Consider the following 11,670-nt stretch of genomic DNA (forward strand, 5'->3'; position numbering starts at 1 on the left):
TTGAAAATTAAGGGAGACTAGGATAGACCTATTTCAGCCTTATTTTGGCCTAAACAGCTAGCCATACCCACTGGGACTTGAACCTGCAACCTTTGCCTTGTAAGGCAGAGAATTATCCTCTAGGCTACAGTATCCAATCCCTTCAGCTCTGCACCAGGGAAGGGTTACATATTTTTATGTTGAATCACCCTGGTGAATTGAAGGAACATCACAGCTCCTTATTTGCCTCTCGGCCCAACCCAGGGCCATTTCCAAGGCAGTTAATTTTATTGATAGCAGACAATTCTATCTGTATATGTCACATGTTTTTTGGGGGGGTTTTCTGCTGAATTTGAAAATTAAGGGAGACTAGGATAGATCTATTTCGGCCTTATTTTGCCTTCATCAGCTAGCCATACCCACATACACATATACATACATAAATACATGCATGCATGAATACAATATAAATATATATCAAACACCAATATTTGGCAGAGAACTGAAGTGTCCAATAAAAGAGAATATTTGTAGCTCCGGGTTGAAATTAGGGTCTTTGGAGCTCTCAAATTTTGGATGATTTAATGGAGGCTATTCTTTATCCAAAATAGGTCTCCTCATTAATGTTAGAGCTGATGACCTAGCACTGATTTCAGATAGAACCAAGGACCCCTTCAATGGAATGAGCCATTTGAATGTTTCCTTTGTCAGAGAGAGCTGCAGAAGAGCTATTCCCAAAGTCTGCCTATAAAAATTCAGTCTAAGAATAGATGGATGGATTTGAGTATCATGAGAGTGGCATAAAAATTGAAAAATGGTTCGAAGAATTATCATTTATTTTTATTTTTATTTATTTATTTGTTTGGTCAAGTACGTATTGGTGGTACACAAACATATAATATTTTTATATATGATACCAGTAAAAGAGAAACATTAGGACAGGAGATGGAAGGCACTCTGGTTCACTTATGCACACCCCTTACTGACCTCTTAGGAATTGGGAGAGGTCAACAGTGGATAATTTAAGGGTAAAGTTTTGGGGGTTAGGTGATGATACTACAGTGTCTGGTAGTGAGTTACTAAAGTCGTATTTCCCACAGTCGAGTTTAGAGCAGTTTGTATCAGTTGAGTGCTTGAGTGTTGTTGAGGTTGAAGCTGCAGTAGTCGTTGACAGGAAGGACATTGTAGCAGATGATTTTATGGGCTATGCTTAGGTTGTGTTTAAGATAGCATAGTTCTAAGCTTTCTAAACCTAGGTTTGTAAGTCTGATTGTGTAAGGTATTATGTTGTGAGTGGAAGAGTGGAGGATCCTTCTAGTAAAGTATCTCTAGATATTTTCTAGAGAGTTTATGTTCGAAATGCAGAGTGGGTTCCACACCGATGAGCTGTATTCAAGGATTGTTCTGGAGAAAATTTGGTATGCTCTGTTAGTACTGTGAGATTACCGGAGCAGAAGCTATGTAGGATTAGGTTAACAACTATTTTTTGGTGATGCTGTTATAGTGGGCTTTGGCACTTGGGTCATTTAATATGAGTATTCCAAGGTGTTTAATGAAGTGAGAGTGGTCTGCAAGGTCTTGTTTATTATTATTATTATTATTATTATTATTATTATTATTATTATTATTATTAATATGAGGACCCGTATTGTGGGGGCAATAGGCTGGCTCTGTTAAAAAAAGTGCTATTGCTAACATGTTGTAAGCCGCCCTGAGTCTAAGGAGAAGGGCGGCATAAAAATCAAATAAATAAATAAATATTATTAATATTTATTATTATTATTATTATTATTATTATTATTATTATTATTTAGATTTGTATGTCGCCCCTCTCCGTAGACTCGGGGCGGCTCACAACAATAACAAAACAATTCAAAACAAATATAATAGTTTAAAAACATTTTAAAAACTGTTATTAAAACAGACATACACACAAACATACCATACATAAATTGTATAGGCCAGGGGGAGATATCTCAATTCTCCCATGCCTGACGGCAGAAGTGGGTTTTACGGAGTTTACGAAAGGCAAGGAGGATGGGGGCAGTTCTAATCTCCAAGGGGAGCTGGTTCCAGAGAGTCGGGGCTGCCAGAGAGAAGGCTCTTCTCCTGGGACCCGCCAAACAACATTGTTTAGTCAATGGGACCCGGAGAAGGCCAACTATGTGGAACCTAATCGGTCGTTGGGATTCGTGAGGCAGAAGGCGGTCCCAGAGATATTCTGGTCCGATGCCATGAAGGGCTTTATAGGTCATAACCAACACTTTGAATTGTGACTGGAAATTGATCGGCCACCAATGCAGACTGCGGAGTGTTGGTGTAACATAGGCATACCTTGGGAAGCCCATGATTGCTCTCGCGGCTGCATTCTGCACGATCTGAAGTTTCCAAACACTTTTCAAAGGTAGCCCCATGTAGAGAGCATTACAGTAGTCGAATCTCGAGGTGATGAGGGTATGGGTGACTGTGAGCAGTGAGTCCTGGTCCAGATACGGCCGCAACTGGTGTACCAGGTGAACCTGGGCAAATGTCCCCCTCGCCACAGCTGAAAGATGGTTCTCTAATGTGAGCTGTGGATCGAGGACGATGCCCAAGTTGCGGACCCTCTCTGAGGGGGTCAATAATTCCCCCCTCCAGGGTTATGGACGGACAGATGGAATTGTCCTTGGGAGGCAGAACCCACAGTCACTCTGTCTTATCCAGGTTGAGTTTGAGTCTGTTGACACCCATCCAGACCCCAACAGCCTCCAGGCACCAGCACATCACTTCCACTGCTTTGTTGACTAGACATGGGGTGGAGATGTAAAACTGGGTATCATCTGCGTAATATAGATATAGATGTAAAACTGGATATCATCTGCATATAGACCATCAGGACCAATTGATAGACAAAGTTTAAGGTCACATAGTGCTTTTCCGACAATGTCTTCAGTGAAGTCTATTTGAGTTAAGTCGTTGTGAGTGTTTGAGGTGCGTTTAGTGAATTCAATGGACACATATAAAACCCAGTTTCCACAAAAACTGTTTGAAGGGAGCTTCACAAATCTGGATTCCAAATCTGGATTTTCAAGGTGTTTCCATTTTTATGTCCACCCCCTGTATATTGATTCCTATGGGAGAAATTGCTTCGTCTTCGAACCTGGTCATGGAACGAATTAAGTTTGTAAGACGAGGTATCACTGTATAGTTAAAAGAGACTGAGAAAGTCACACTTAGACAAAGCTGATAATTTTTCCTCCAGGAAAATGAACAAAGGAAAGGCAATATATTTGGAAGTGGTTTAATTGTTTGGACATAATTGTGGTCTAATGGAAGGAAATGCAAGAGTCACAAACTTAATTCTATGCAACTTCTTCTCTAGAAACACTGATCTACTAACCAGAGCATACAAAACATTTGTCAGACCAATTCGGGGATACAGCTCAACTGTATGGCATCCACACTGCATAACAGACATTAATACAATTGAAGGAGTCCAGAAATACTTCACAAAAAGAGTCCTCCACTCCTCCTCAGGCAACAAACTACCTTACTCCTCCAGACTTCAATTACTAAGTTTGGAAAATTTACAACTACGCCACCTCTGAACTGATTTAACTGTTCATAAAATCATACATCATAATATACTCCCTGTTAGTGACTACTTCACCTTTAACAACAGCAACACAAGAGCACGCAATAAATCGCTCCAAACTAGACTGCAGAAAATACGATTTCAGCAATAGAGTGGTCTATGCCTGGAATTCACTAGCAGACTCTGTTGTTTCCTTCCCCAATCACAAAATCTTCAACCTTACATTATCTACAATATACCTCTCCCCTTTTATAAGAGCTCTGTAAAGGGTGTTCATAAGGGCACCTTCATGCCTACCATTGCTGTCCTAATGCCTTTTTATCTTTTCTATCTCTACTTTATACTTATATTATGTTAAAGATACTACAATACAATACTATATTTGTATGACAAACAAACAAATAAATAAATAAGAGTTAAACTGAATGATGCTGTGGAAAGTAGTTTTTATCTGGGCTTCCTTTGTTCATTTGCAATTCAACACAGTGTGCAGTTAACTAGAAGAACAATTATGGTACCCATAAAATTGGGACCAAATACATTTCAGAAAAATTCTTCTGCAAATAGCTTGAGGAACATCAGAGAACTCAATTTTTACAGTCCAGGCCTGCATGAGAAAAGCAGGACCTGTGTACTTTCACACTCTACAATTGTGGCCAAAATGGACTGCTATTGCTTAATGTCTGACTTGTCCCAGTTTGAGTGTTCAGGAAAGAAAGACCCCGAACTCCATTTGTAGCGAAAGATATGCTTTTACTGAAACCTAGTGGTTACAGCAGAGCAAAGAGAGTTCTGAGGGTTTCCCTCTTAGTCCTGTTAATTTTCCCTTCACTCAAGTCCTCACCTCCACCCACCCACCACCTGCATCCTTCTGATGACCCATAAATTTCAGATTAGGTTTTCTGAGAACAGTTCCCACATGCATTTTGGCATTTCTTTGCATGGCTCTTCCACATTCCATCCCCAGGCTTTGGTCCTTGGATCTTTCTCTGGATGGCACATTTGGCACCTGTCACACACACCCCTCCCTATCCTCCCATTCCTCCTCACCAGACTTTATGGCAGGTTGACATCAATGCAAGGAGAAACAGGACTGAAGTGGTTTGATGGCATATCCGACAGTTGGGCTTTCATGGTTTAAACGAACACTCCATGGATTTGGTCCCAGCATTTCTCTTTTATTCCAAGTCCACCAGAGATCCTAAAAAATCCCTTCTTCAGATTTATATTTCCCACATAAATCTAAAACTCTTATATGTCCATGACCCGTCAACACTCTGCGTGGTGCATTGGCTACCCATTGGTCTCTGAATGAAATTCAAAGGGTTGGTTATGACCTATAAAGCCCTACATGTCTTAGGACCAGATTATTTACAGGACCACCATCTGCCTCAAGTATCCCAAAGGCCAGTTAGTTTCCACAGAGATTGCCTTTCCCATGTCCCATCTGCCAGACAATGCCGCCTGGTGGGCCTATGGGAAGAGCCTTCTCTGTAGCAGCCCCGACCCTCTGGAATCAACTCCCCCCAGGGATTTATACTGCCTCCACTCTCCTGGCTTTCTGCAAATAATCTCTGCCAGCAGACTTTGGGCAGTTGAGTGTTAGCTCTGGCCAATGTATATGGAATGAATGTGGATAATTATTTTTAATGTATTGGGTTTTAGAATTGTTTTAAATTAGATTTCTTCCATATTGTATTTTTGTATCCACTTGCTCTGAGCTGCCCTGAGTCTGCAGAGAGGGGCAGCATAGAAATAGAAATAATAGAAATAGAAATAATAGAAATAGAAATAGAAAAATTAAGTTGAAGATCACTTCATTTTAAATGTGATGTTTTCACCAAAATTTCATGATCTTGAGCAGTCATATTTTTAAGCAACATTTTTTTCTGTTTATTTATTTGAAAACTCTCTACATCCCAATACTGGAAATGCCAAGCATCCATGGTTGATTTGGTTTTTGCTAGGTTTACATATGATAGTTTCTTTATATTCAAAGCCCTTCACGCAGTAGGACAAAACTGTGGGATCATTGCTTGATCAACAAAATATAGCAGAACACTGGGTCCAAATACTGGGTCCAAACAGTTTAAATTAGTATAACATCTTGAGAGGTTTTCCTGTCTATTTTTAACTTCTTTGGGAGAAAACCGCCGGCGACATTACCAGCTGGCGCGGAGTTGCGGCGTGGTCGGGGGAAGGAGGCCGCCATGTTGGAGGCGGAGCCGGCGGCCCCACGTCATCCCCGGGGGCCGCTGTGACGTCATTTGGCCGGGCGAGAGGAGGCAGCCCTATAAAAGGGGCTGCCTTGTGGCGTCGTTCTCTTGCCCGGCATTGTGAGACACGGCCCCTGCTGCACACGGACGCAGCGAAGAGAGCGCGGCTAGGCCCGAAGGCTGAAGAGGACGCGTGGGCGGCAGTTGGAGGCTCGGGCCGGCAGCACGCATGGCGAAGAGAGCGCGGCTAGGCCCGGAGGCCAAAGAGGACGCGTGGGCGGCTTTTGGAGGTGCGGGCCGGCAGCACGCGCGGCGAAGAGAGCGTGGCTAGGCCCGGAGGCCGAAGAGGACGCGTGGGCGGCATTTGGAGGCTCGGGCCGGCAGCGCTGTCTGGTTTGGAGTCGGGGGGGTAGTAATGGCAAGGGGCAGCAGGGCTAAGTCGGGGACCCGGTGGCGGGCAGCGGGGGGGGCAGGCTGGCGATCAGGGCACCCCCCCCATCGAGCCCCACCGTACGGGAAGGAGGAGGGCCCCCAAGAGGACATGGGGGGAGGCCCCTGGGGCTGGACAGGCCAGTAGGCCGGGCAGGGAGGGCAGCTCCAGGGGGGAAGAAAGCAACAGGGGGCGGGCCGCAAGGCGCCGGGGGCTGACCCCTAGGGCAGCAGGCCGCCGCAAGTGGAGGGCCCCATCCCGGGGGCCACGTGGTAGAGGGATGGAGGCCTCTGATCCCGGGGAGGGGGGACCCCAGCCCAGTGGAAATGAGTGGGTCTGATGAGGGGTCCCCCACGGCACGGGCGGTTGGGAATGAGGGTGCAGGGGAGGAGTCAGTGTCTATCTCCTCACACCTTCTTTCTGCCTTGCTCGAGAAATTGGATGAGGGGCCAAGGAAGAAGGGCAGGTCCCGGCATGAGGACGCCAGGGGTGCCACGAGCGCAGAGGGGACCTGGAGCTCCTCGGAATCGGAGGAAAGGTCCCAGAGGGTGAGATCCGACCGGCGCTAAGAAAAGGCGCAAGAGGAGACGGGGAAGCAGGGCTGCTTCCTGCTCAGAGGAGGCTGATGACGACTCTTCACATTGGGGTGAGTGCCCTGTGCCTAAGCATCGGTGGTCCCGGCCACGGGGGCCACGAGGCAGGCTAAGGGCGGTTAAACGCAATACACATAAGACACACAAAACATGGCGTTCGCGCACGGCGGCCCAGGTGTGGGGGAGGGGCCGTCATCGTGGTGTGACAAAGCGGGGCAGAAGGAGACGGGACACTTCGAGGGATAGCTCGGAGTCCACAACAACGGAGTCCACTGACCCCTACGAGGGTGACAGTGACAACCCCTTTGCACCCGGCCTCCCTGACACGCCGCTTAGCATGCACATGTCACAGGCCCTTAAGCGAAAAATTTGGCGCGGGGCTTATGTAGATATCTTCAACATTTTGTTACCCGAGAAATCTAAGAAGGATAAGGACAAGGACGGTAAGAAGGGGTCTGATGAGGCAAAGGACACCAAAATGGATAAGGGGATATTGGCGTGGGCCTACGCCTTCCTGGCATATCATTCGGTGGTTGTGGAAGATGATGTGCACAAGACCCACGAGCTTATCCTATATATGAATATGATCTTAATGGCGTATCAGGAGTTTGGGGGTGAGGCTTGGAAGCAGTACGATGAAACGTTTTGGAGATTTGCCGCACACAATAGGCACTGGCCTTGGGACATGAGGCACAACAACCTGTGCCTTCAAGCCACGCAGCAAGCAGCTACCCCGGCTAGCGGGCGGACGCCTACCGGCCACCTGCTGCTGACCCAGGGAAAGGAAGCCACCCTTCCCCGCCCCGGGGTGGGTTCGGGGACCCCGGCCTCTGCACAGCGTAGTGGGGCTGGTTCGCCCTTTCGGATCCCGCCGTACTGTTACGAGTACGGCGCCAGGGGAGCCTGTTCCAGGCCAGTTTGCTGCTTTCGCCACGCCTGCGCTTTGTGTAATGGCAGGCACCCAACATCAGCCTGCTACAGGGGCAGGGGGGGAGGCGGCAATAAGGGGGCAGGGGGCCCTTCTAAGCCCCAGCCAGCAGGAGCTCAGGGTAAGGGGACCAACCCCCGTTAGATTGGACAGGTTGAGAGCCAGGCTTACCGGCTACCACCCTAGGAAGGGTGCCGAATTTTTGGTTGCAGGTTTCACGGAGGGATTTAGGATTTCGTACGAGGGGCCTAGGATCGCTTGCCTTGCAGACAACCTGAGGTCGGTAGCTGGCATGGGGCATGTGGTACGGGACAAAATTATGAAGGAGGTGCGGGAGGGACGGGTGCTGGGCCCCTTTATGGGGCCGCCCCTGCCCTCTCTGCAAGTATCCCCCCTGGGAGTGGTGCCCAAGAGAGCAGCCGGGGAGTTCAGGCTCATTCATCACCTGTCTTTCCCTCCGGGTGCCTCGGTAAATGATCACATCCCTGAAGAGCTGTGCTCGGTGCGCTACACGCCCTTCGAGACGGCTGTCTCGATGGTACGGGGGTGGTGGCCCGGGGGCCCTGATGGGTAAATGTGATATTAAGTCAGCCTTTCGACTTTTGCCGATTCACCCCGAGGATTTCGACCTTTTAGGTTTTCAGTTTGAAGGGGGGGTTCTTTGTTGACAGGGCCCTGCCGATGGGTTGTTCAATTTCATGTTCATTGTTTGAGAAGTTTAGTTCTTTCCTAGAGTGGGCCCACGTGAGGAGTACCGGGATTCGGTCAGTTGTCCATTATTTAGATGACTTTCTTTTCGCAGGGCCGGCGGGCTCTGACGAATGCCAGCGGGGGGTGGCAGGGTTTCAGGATTTATGCTTGGACCTCGGCGTGCCTCTGGCACACGAAAAGACCGAGGGGCCCACCACTAGGCTTATATTTCTAGGCATTGAGGTGGATTCGGTAGCGCAGACGTGTAGGCTACCTGAAGACAAGCTAGCGAGGCTGCGGAACACGGTGAGGGTTGTTCGGGCCGCTAGAAGAGTTACCCTTAGGCAGGTTCAGGAGCTAGCTGGACTGTTGAACTTCGCTTGTAGAGTGATAGCGCCGGGTAGGGCATTCATGTTTAGGCTTTACCAGGCGACGGTAGGTCTTAGCAAGCCGCACCACAGGATTCGCTTGACGGCTAGCGTTAGGAAGGACCTGGGGGTGTGGCAACAATTTTTGGACACGTACAACGGGGTCTCCTTTTGGAGACAGGACATGCTGTTAAAAGGCGACTTCCAGGTGAAGTCGGACGCAGCCGGGACGGCTGGTTTTGGTGTGGTCTGGAAGGATAGGTGGTTTAGGGCGGACTGACCGCAGGGGTGGCGGGGTACCGCAGTTTGCAGGGATCTGACCTTTTTGGAACTGTTCCCAATTGTCGTGGCCATCGAGCTTTGGTCCCATAGCTTCACCGGGAAGACAGTACATTTCTGGTGCGACAACATGGCGGTCGTACATGTGGTTAACACGCTTTCCTCCAAGAACGAACGGGTGATGGGGTTGGTTCGGCACATGGTAATGAGGTGCCTGGCACATAACATGCTCTTTCGTGCGCACCATGTCCCGGGGATTAGGAACGGGGTGGCTGACGCATTATCCAGGGGACAGTTAGCTAGGTTCCGGCTGCTTGCCCCACAGGCCGAGGAGTACCCGGAGGCAGCCCCCCAGCACCTGTGGCTGATTGGAGGGCCGACGTAAATAGGGCATTGGACATGTCCATTGCCGCAAGCACCAGGAGGTCATACCAGCGGGCAGGTAGGGAATTTTGGGCTTTTCGTCAACTTAGGAGATACGATCAGCTTTGGCCGCCCCCGGTCAAACATCTACTGGAGTTTTGTACACTATGTAAGCACCGGGGGTTGTCAGCCCGCACCATTCGGGCCAAGCTGGCTGGATTGGCTTTTATAGCCAAGTCACGGGGCTTTTCAGACACCACGGGGGACTTTAGGGTTAGGAAAACACTGGAGGGGTGGATCAGAGAGAGGGGCCCGACCCGGGGTGATAGCAGACGCCCCCTTAGGTTAGTTCACCTGAGGGGTTTGGGCGACTTGTGGGACAGGCTTTGCCGCTCTCAGTACGAGGCGGCACTTTATCACGCGGCTGCGGTGACGTTGTTTTTTGGGGGCTTTCGTGTAAGCGAGGTCTTGGCGGCATCCAGGTTTGACAGCTCCGGCCGGGCCTTTACGGCTAGGGACATTAGATTCAGGCGGGGCTCAGTCTTCCTGCGGCTGCGACGATCCAAAACGGATCAGAAGGGACGGGGCGTGACAGTTAAGCTTTCCCGGACCAGTCACAGGAGGGTGTGCCCGGTGGGAGCAATCTCAGCGTATTGGGCCCTTAGGGGCGGAGATCCCGGCCCGCTTTTTTGTCATTCCTCTGGGGAACCTCTCACCAGGTACCAGTTTTGGGCGGTGACGACCAAGGCTCTGGCCCGGATGGGCCTGGACCCCAAGCGTTATGGGACTCACTCTTTCAGGATTGGGGCAGCTTCTTTTGCAGCGGAAGAGGGTTTCAGCGCGCCGGACATACGTGCGGTCGCCCGGTGGCGATCTGCGGCCTTCCGGACTTACATCCGCCCTTAGGTGAGTAGGGCGGGACTGGGTGCGGCCTGCGCGGCCACTTCTGACGCTGCTTTGTTTCCTCCCTTCCTTTTAGAGAATGCACAGGGTGCACAGAGAGTCCTGATCTGTGGCCACAGCATGATATACTGGGCTGAGAGGAGGGCCCAGGTGACAATGCCAGGCACGCAGTTGGAGCTGGACCGGCACGTGATTGTTCAATGGTTGGGCCGTAGAGGCCTACGGTGGTTGGATTTGCTTCCCCTGTTGTTCAACAGCGGGAAGGTGCAGGGGGTGCCGGGATGGTTGGTCTTACACGTGGGAGGCAACGACCTGGGAGCACTGACTGGCGTTGACTTGTTGTGGCACATTTGGGATGGTTTGCAGGTAATCTGGAAGCGGTGGCTGGACACCCGCATATTGTGGTCCAACATCTTGCCACGTAGGTGCTGGAGGCATGCTAGGAACCCCAGGGCGGTTGATGGGGCCAGGAAGAGGGTCAACAGAGCAGTTAAGAAGTGGGTACTACAGGCGGGGGGGGAGTTATAGACCACCCTGATGTCAGGGCTTCGCAGGTAGACTTATATAGACAGGACGGGGTACATTTAACGGAAAAAGGGAATGACAAATTTATAGCGGACCTGCAGAGGTGCCTGCACATTCATGTGCAGGGGGGGGAGCAGGGGAAATAAATTATAATTTCACCCCCTGCTGTGGCCGATAGGGGGCGGAAATGGGCGTAAGCAACTGTGTGATCTCCTTTAGGGGCACCTCTACTGAGGTGTGGGGGGATCTCCTTCTCGGATTACAGGGCTCGACCGGCCTGGGTTCGGTGAGGGAGGTCCCTCCTGTGGCTCGCTGCATGGAGATTATCAGAGACCAATGGCGAGTCATCCCACACACCGTGGGGGCATGGCAAGGGGCAGGGGGCAGGTGTAATTTTACCATGACCCTGCACCCAGGCTTGGAGCTTTCACCCTAGAAGTTGCTCAGTTGAGTTTGGTTGGAAAGTTAACTCCGCCCCCATTTAATTTATGCACCACTGCAGGTCACGTGGGCTTATTTGGTTAAATAGTTAATTCAAGTTGGTTTTAATAAAAGTGACCCTATTTATACCCATTCCTTGTGTCCGACTGTTACTCCGACTGCGCCACAAAACCGCCGGCGACCTTACCAGCCGGCGCAGAGTTGCGGCGTGGTCGGGGGAAGGAGGCCGCCATGTTGGAGGCGGAGCCGGCGGCCCCACGTCATCCCCGGGGGCCGCTGAGACGTCATTTGGCCGGGCGAGAGGAGGCAGCCCTATAAAAGGGGCTGCCTCGTGGCGTCGTTCTCTCGCCCGGCATTGTGAGACACCTGCCCACCCTCCCT

The sequence above is a fragment of the Erythrolamprus reginae genome, chromosome 1 (assembly GCF_031021105.1).
Source record: "Erythrolamprus reginae isolate rEryReg1 chromosome 1, rEryReg1.hap1, whole genome shotgun sequence".
Lineage (NCBI taxonomy): Eukaryota > Metazoa > Chordata > Lepidosauria > Squamata > Dipsadidae > Erythrolamprus > Erythrolamprus reginae.